Genomic DNA, 8552 nt, shown 5'->3' on the forward strand with positions numbered 1-8552 from the left:
AATTTTCCTGCAACATCTGAGTTTTCTTTTTTTCCCCCCTTCGGCTGACTGGCTTGGTCAGATCCAAGAGTCTCCACCTAAACAAACTGATGACAAACCCTAAAACTTACTTTGATGTCCACCCTTATTTTTCGTCCCCTCCCATTATATTTAGGAGATGCCTTTTCTTCTGGTGTAGGGCCACCTCCTCCCACGTACCCAGGAATTTTGTTTTCCCTTCAACATCTTCCATCAGCACTGAAGCACGTTCAGATTTCCATCCTCTTAAAAGAAAAAAGTGAGGCAGACAAAACACCCTTCTGCGGCTCTCCTCTCATTTACAGTTGAACTTCCTGAACTGTTTGTCTACACTTTCTGTATTTTCTCAACTCCATCAACTTCTTTTTTTTTTTTTTTTTTAATTTTTTTTTTTAACGTTTATTTATTTTTGAGACAGAGAAAGACAGAGCATGAACAGGGGAGGGGCAGAGAGAGAGGGAGACACAGAATCTGAAACGGGCTCCAGGCTCTGAGCTGTCAGCACACAGCCCGACGTGGGGCTCAAACTCACGGACCGTGAGATCATGACCTGAGCCGAAGTCGGACGCTTAACCGACCAAGCCACCCAGGCGCCCCTCAACTCCATCAACTTCTAAACCTGCTGCAATGTGGATTCTCTGTGCCCTTTAACTTCCTGCCATGAAACCAGGTTTATTCAGACCACTGCCATTGTGTGTGTGTGTGTGTGTGTGTGTGTGTGTGTGTGTGTGTGTGTGTGAAACTCAGTAAATATGTCAGTACTCATTTTACTTGATTTTTTACAGCATTTGGTTTTGTTGAACTTCCTCTTCTTGAGAAAAATCTAGTCCCTTGGCCTCCATGATGACTCTTTCTCCAGTTTTGTTTCTTTTTCCCTGGCCATCTTTCTGAGTTTTTTTGAGGATCCCTTTCCTTGTACCATCACTGAAATGTTGATATTCTAATCCAGACCATCTTTTTTCCTCCCTCTGGGTAGGCTCCCTCCTACCCAGATGAGGGTAGGCTCCCTCCACTCTCCTAGCAACACAAACTACCTATCTGCTGATCCTTCCAGCTCTTTCTTCCAGCTTTCTTGAGCTCCAGTGTTAACCTAATCAGTGCATGTGAGCATTGTTCCATTTCCATAAATATAGATTTATACCAGCATTTTTACTGGTTGCCTTCTATCCCTCAAAATAATATACCAGAAGCTTTTAAACCACTTATTGATGGAGATTTCAGTTGTTTGTGTTTTTCTTTGCTTTTCTTCTGCTCTAACAGCTTTACGGTAAATATCCTTGAACATAAATCTTTAAAAAGCAGTGATCTCTGGGGGCTCCTGGGTGGCTTAGTCGGTTAAGTGCCTGACTTCGGCTCAGGTCGTGATCTCACGGTTTGTGAGTTTGAGCACTGTGTCGGGCTCTGAGCTGACAGCTCGGAGCCTGCTTTGAATTCTCTGTCTCCCTCTTTCTCTCTCTCACTGCTCTTCCCTCACTCACTCACACTCTCTTTCTCCAAAATAAAAAATAAGTAAACATTTAAAATAAAAAAAAAGCAGTGATCCCTATAGATAAATGCACACCCTGAAATGAGTGGACCATGTGTTATGCTTATTTAAGATTCTGGCATGTATTTCAAGGTCATCCCCAGACTGGTACCAACAGTTCATGGCTGTGTCAATGTTTTGAATTTTCCAACATATCAATACTTTTATCTGAAATATAAAAGTATAGGATCTCAATTGTGTTTCTTTAATTAGAAGAAGGGTCGAAGATCTTTTTATATGTCTGTGGTCTATTTAATTTTTCTTTTCTTTCACCATGAATTGTTCCTGTTTTTGAGAATACTAATATTTTACTTATTCTTTTTAATGCATTCACGGTACATTAAGAATATTATCTAAAAATACCTTTCTCCTGATGTCATTTTTTCTATAAGCTTTGTTTGTTGTGTTTCTTGGCCATACTACTATTTCTTTAAAATACTTTTCTGGCTGTGTCGACATACTTAAAATGGCTTTTCATATCACAAGATTATGAATGTATTCACCCAAATCCTTTATAGTGATTTTAATCTAAGTTTTTTGCATTATTGTTATGATCCATATGGAATTTATTTTGATATGAAGGATGAGGAGAGGATATGGCTTCATTATTATTTTTCCCCCAAATGGGCAGCCACGTTTTCTCATAGTCATTTCCCCCGTGACTAGGATCTGTCAGATGCAGTGATGTTTCTCATCAGCTTCCTCATCTGTAAAGCTGGACTGGCAATTTCGTGAGCTGTCTGGAGTCTGAGATACCCACTCGCCGAAGCCCAGCACAGGAAAGGAGACAGGGCAGCTGCAGAGGATTCTTGTTACACTTGTCCCTGGCCCTTCTACTCCTGGCTCAGAATCTTGGGCCCACTGGCCCAGCTTTGGGGTTTTTTTTCATCATGACTGAGATCAGGTGGTCTGGGGTAGCCTTCAGCTCTGTGATTGCTGGACAGTATGTCTCAGAGCAGAAGCAGGCAGGGATGACGAATGCCCCGCGGTACTTTCTTGTTTCACATCCAGGGGATCTAGGATGTTAGTTCAGGGGTTAGGCTCTGGGGAAAATATACTTCTGCTCCTTGCTCATCACGGGGACTTCTTGGAACTTCCTTTCTCTGAGGGAGGATGCCGTGTAACTAGGGAAGCAGAGCTTAAAGGGACGCAGCCACAGCCCAAGGACACCTGGACCAGCAGAAGCCGGACGAGGCAGGAAGGATCCCTCTTGGAGGACTTGGAGGGAGCACGGCCCTGCCCACAGCTTGATTTCAGACTTCTGGCCTCCACGTGTGTGAGAGGATAGCCTCTGGCTGTTCCAGGCAGTCACTTTTGCTAAGGCAGCCCCAGGAGATGGGCACCAGGCGTCTCCCTCCCTGAGTCTCCTCCCACCCCACCAGCGTTTCCTCACCTCCCGAATCAACCTCTGGTCTCAGCTCTGCTTCCCAGGTAACTGAAGCCAACACAGCTGCGGTAATAATACTTGTTGCTGCTGTTATTGTATTATTTTCATTGTCATTGCTGTTGTTGGGAGGAACAGAGATTTCCCTGATTAACATGCAGATCTACCAGAGAAAGCCATATCACACATCGGGCACCTGAGGTCTGTTTTCACCTCTGCAGTTCTGGAACTTTCTTGGGTATGCTGATAGCTCGGGGTGGATGTGAGTCTCAATGCAGCTTGACAGAGGACGTGATTCGACGCCCCTGGTTTCTGTGGAGGATGTCACAAGTCACACCGGCCCAAGCTTCAGCCTGATAACTCAAGCTTCACCTTGGCCCAGAGCAGCTGGGGCCGTGGGCCGCCGCAGGGGATGGGTTGGGCACCTGGCAAGCTGGTGCTGCTCTGCTTAGGACCTGTGGGCCCCCGAGGCCGTTGGAACATTATTTAAGTAAGAGCGATGCTTGCAGATGTGAAAACAGAGGGAGCCTTTGAATATCATATTTACGGTGAGGGAGGGGCTGCGTACCTCCGCGCTGGGCTGAATACACATGAATGAATACAGCGGCCATGCCTGCTGGGGGCGTGGCTAAGCCGACAGCCCTCCCTGGGAGGTGGTCAGAGCCAGAATCTCCTCTCCGCTTGTCCTGAGGGTGAAAGCCATCCCGTGGCTGGGTTGCAGGAAGAACCCATTGCCTGGCCCGTTCGAGACTCATACCAGCTGGAAATACATGGGCCAATTACCAAATCAAACAGCACGTGAATTGGGGGAACAAAATTAAAACAAACACTATGGCAACAAGTATCAGTGGTGAAATCTGACACTTGAGTGGTAAGTAGATGGGTTTCCTCAGCACTCCACAATCAGCTGTCTGAGTGGAACATATGCTTTGTTCTGCACCCTTTGTGTGACTTGACAGCTGTCTGTCCCCTTCCATGGGTGATATTCTGCCAATCCATCTGATCAGGGGCTTGGGGAATCTTCATACAAATACGTACCCAGGGACTGGTTCAATGGATTTGACAATCCTCAGTCGTGATTTCCCCAGGAACGTCAAGGACTGTGTCTCATTCATTCATTCCACTGCGCACTTCTCTGGCAGAGGATACAAAAACAGGTTGTCCGTGAAAGGAACAGAGGGAATTAGGGGTCATGTTATCAATAGGTTCCCAATAGAGGGTTCTGAGGTCCGGAGAACAGAAGTGGTTTATAAAGAGATCTTCAGTATTTGAAAACACCTGATGGGAATCATATATTTACTCACAGACAGAATGCACACTAATAAAACCATCCCTGTCTCTGCTTTGGATAGAACTCTGTCTTCCCAGTATGGCCCAGCACTCCCCATGTGTACAGACTAGGGGCATCTCTGAGGGCACAGGCCTTCTCACAAGCTTAAACTTGCAGCCCGAGTCCCCACAGGGGAGCTCTTATCTCTCCTGGTTTGAACGAGGGTGCCAGGATTCTAGTCAGTCAAGCCAAAGGTCCACATTCACACTGTTAGTGAGCACTGGGACTGGAGACGATAAATACGAGATGCTGTAAACCCAGTGCTCTTTGGGAGAAGCCCTTTGCCTCTACACAGGGACCTTCCTTTGAGTATGGAAGAAGGCCTTTTTCACTTCACACCTTTTCATTCACAAAACTGGGGGTTGGGGCGGAGGAGCTGGAGAGCAGGTGCCAGTCTGAACCAACCAGAGCTTGCAGTCATAAATCCTTCTGGTCAAGGAAATACAATTTTTACAGCTTTCAGGCACGTCGATGGGATAATGAGAGTTTACTAACGAAGACTCAAATGTTCAAAGTTGCCCTGGGACCTTAGTGACCAAATATCAACATAGGAGACTTCATACCTCCCTTGCATGTGAACAAGTGCTTCTCTGGGGCTTTGGGCTGCTATGGGGATCTACCGGTTTAACCCGCGACAGACACGAAACTTATTTACGGCACTGGCTTTCTTGTAACAGGCTGGGAGCATAGTAGGTTTTTGATGAATAGGCACTGGTTAGACATTATTAAGAGTTCATCCAAAACACGTGTCAGATTTGAACAGCTCCCGCCTTCAGCATCTCCGCTGACAACTGGCCACCCAGAGGCCAATCCCCCAAATCCCTTGCCGGGAATTCAAGATCCCTTGCAAAGTAAGTCACAGCTGACAGCCGTGTGGCCCTCCCCAACCACCCCCCTCCGCTGGTTCTCTTGGGTTCTTATCCCCATATCTAGGCACGCTCAAGATTGCCCTTCACCCGCACCTGCCTTCTCTGCTTTCTGTGCCTTTGCTCCGCTCCGTGTGGCTGCTCCTGCCTTGACTGTCCTTGTTTTCAGCTTCTCTGTTGGGAAAATTGTCTCCCAGGCTTCAGAGCTGAGGCTCAACCCATATTGTGTGTATAGTGTCCCTTTAACCCACCCGCCCCACACCCACCTGCTGAAACAATTAATTGTTTCTTCTTAAGCTTTCCATAACCCTGGGCATGGCCAGGGAATGTGTCTCATTGGTAAGTGGAGACTTGCCGAGAATTTTTTTGCAAGATAGGAACGGTTAGGTGGAACAGAGGGCTGCCTGGGGAGTGCTGGAGGCTGAGGGGGAAGAGGAGAGCAGGGTCTCTAGGAGGGCAGAGCAGAAGTGCCCACCCCGCTGCTCTGCACGATAACAGATCCATGAACGCTGGACTCATTGGGTTGACCTTGGCCAGGGAGGCAGGGAAGGCAGCGATGCCCGTAAGCTCACATGGAGAGAGAGCCGGTGCCATGGGCTGGCTCCCGCCCTGCCTTCACTGGTCTCAGAGGAAAGGCAGTTCTGGGCTGTGAGGCAGTTGCCATGGGCCTCTGGGGGTAGAGTTCCACACCCCCCACCCGGGTCAGTCAGGCCAGTGCAATTCGTAAAGCTGCCTGTCAGTTTTGGTGCTGAGCCCCCTGGCTGAATGAGTCCACAGGGTGGAGAGACCATCCTCTGCCACGTCAGAAGGCCCACAGCTTTGCAGTGTCAGGTGGCAGCTGAGGCCACATCCCTGCCACCGGGTCTGGCCAGGGACCGTGGAGACCGAGACTGCCGTCTGGGGCTCGGCTGGACCGCCGCGCCCTGCGTGTGACCAGATCGAGTGGAATCCTCACTGCCCCGTCGTCTGGGTGCGGGCTCTGAGGGCGGGGCCCGGACTTGGGGTTGACCTGTGAGTGGCGAGCGCTGCAGGCAGCGTGTGCCCCGCCCTGTCTCTTCTCCTGTCTCCGCGCGAATGGTGGCACATGCCAGACTCTGCAGCTGTGAAGGAGCTCCGTCCCTGTGGGGCCTCTCTGGGCCTCGGCTCCAGCAGGGCGGCAGGGACGAGCACAGCCAGTGCGAAGGGCGAGGGGCTGCCAGGGGACACTGGGGTGGGAGGGACCCTGGAGCTCTGATCAGTCTGAGCCAGCAGGGATTGAGTGTCAGGACGGGCACACGTTTTTAGATAGTCCAGTCACCTGGGCATGATTCGCTTAGAAGTCTGGATCAATTATCTATTGCCGTGTAACAAACTGCCCCAAACCTGGTGTGTGAGAGCACCAAACACTTGTCTCGCAGTTCGTGTGGCCATGGCCCTGGGAACGGCTCGGCTGGGCGGGCCTGGCTCAGGGTCGCTCACAAGACTGTCAGTGTCTCAAGGCTCAAACCCACTCTTGTGCTTGTGAACAGGCCTCGGGTCCCACTGGCCACTCACCGGAGACAGCAGTTTTTTGCCGCATGGGCATCCCCATTCTGTTGCTCACAACACGGTAGCTTCTGGAACGAGCTTCCGAGGGCGGGGGGTGTGCAAGATGGAGGGTGGACGCCAGGCTCTTTATAACTTTGTCTCCAGAGAGACATCCCATCACTTCTCCACGTTAGATTCATCCAAAGCAGATCAGCCCTGCCCAGACTCGCGGGGAGGGATTCCACAGAGGCGAGAGCGACGGGAGATAGGCATCATGGGGGCTCCCCACACACCAGCCGTTGAGCAATGATCGTGCTCCAGTCATGCTGCTGAATTTTGAGGACACAGGAGGAGTCAGAAAATCATCCAGGAAGAACGTAATCCTTGAGTGGAGACTTGGGGGCTGTGCAACTATAATTGGGCACAGAGGACCAGTGAATCATTATTGCCCGAATAAATGGGCAATTACGCAGCTCCACCTTTGACCAACCTCTACCTGAAGACCTCTGCATTTTGCACCACAGGGGGTTGACGCATAGAGTGTGTCTGTGGAATAAACTGTCCTTGGTTTGAAGCTCTGTGACCACAGTAGCACATCTCATGGCCACGTGCTTGCCCCATGGTGAGCCCCAGGGACGCCGACCCCACCTCTTTGCAGCTTCCCCCAAGCACCAGGCTTCAGAGCACAAGCAAACTGCATACAGGGCCAGTCTGCACTTGGCCCAGACCCCTGCCCTCGAAGTGTTGGTCTTCCTACAGCTGTGTTCCAATGGGGTCATGTCCATCATCTGCCTGCACGCAGGGCTGTGTATGCCAGGGTGTCCACGGGAAGGGGACAGGTGGTAAAACTCCTCGGACTCACCTGCCTCTGGACCGAATCTTCAGCCTGGCTTCGCAGGAGGCCGTGGAGGGTGGTGCCGAATTGCAACAATCCAAATAGACTTGGGGTGTGGTCGCTGAGAGTGTGGGCCGTGGTTCCCCAGAGGCCTGACTGCAGCGCCCACCCCACCGCCAACTAGCGAGGGCTTGCCCTCTGTCCTCAGCGTGCATATGCTCTTTTGCAACGGCAGGACTAGGCAGCCCCAAGGTCTCGCGGGGACGCCCCGCGGGTGCCAGGTTCCCAGAGCACAGCAGACACTCGAATACTGCCATCCCTTCTTCCTCAACGAGAGGACCAGGTTTCAGATCCAGTTTTGATTCTGTTCTTTTACTTCCAGGTCCTTTCCTGGTACTAGAACATAGCTAGAAGTAAAGGGGCATCTTAAGTGTTTTATCATCTCACTTTCCCACATTTCCCACGGATCCCACATAGTACATGGTTTGCTCACTGCACCCAAAGCCAGTTGTAGGGGATGAACAAACCTTTTGTCTCCCGATTTGTGAAGTGTTTTAAAGAATTAGTCTGGTGCTCATTTCGGCAGCACATACACTAAAATTGGAATCATACAGCGATTAGCACAGCCCTGCCCAAGGATGACCTGAAAATTTGTGCAGCGTTCCTTATTTATTTATTCGAGAGAGAGAGAGAATCTTAAGCCGGTTTCATGTCCAGAGTGGAGCCCCCCCCGCCCCCCCCCCCCCGAGAGCAGGGCTCAATCTCACAACCATGAGATCATGATCTCAGCCAAAATCAAGACTCAGTGCTCAACCGACTGAGCCACCCAGGTGCCCCAAGCATTCCATGTTGTCAAAGAAGACATACAGACGTCTAACATATATGAAAAGGTGCTCAGCATCACTCATCATCAGGGAAAGGCAAATCACAACTACAAGGAGATATCACTCTACACCTGTCAGAATGGGTAAAATCAACAACACAAGAAACAGCAGGTGTTGGCAAGGATGTGGAGAAAGGGGAACCCTCTTGCAACCTTTGTGGGAATGCAAACTGGTGCAGCCACTTTGGCAAAAAGTGTGGAGTTT

General features: G+C 50.1%; 1 non-coding gene across 1 annotated transcript; it reads left to right on the forward strand.

Annotated features, from left to right (window-relative positions):
* The first annotated feature begins 8034 nt into the window (after positions 1-8034).
* Positions 8035-8137, forward strand: LOC128773721 (U6 spliceosomal RNA). Its single transcript, XR_008418155.1, has one exon. It is a non-coding gene; the product is annotated as a U6 spliceosomal RNA (small nuclear RNA).
* The last annotated feature ends 415 nt before the right edge of the window (positions 8138-8552 follow it).

The sequence above is a fragment of the Panthera pardus genome, unplaced genomic scaffold (assembly GCF_024362965.1).
Source record: "Panthera pardus isolate Hobbes unplaced genomic scaffold, ASM2436296v1 HiC_scaffold_26, whole genome shotgun sequence".
NCBI lineage: Eukaryota > Metazoa > Chordata > Mammalia > Carnivora > Felidae > Panthera > Panthera pardus.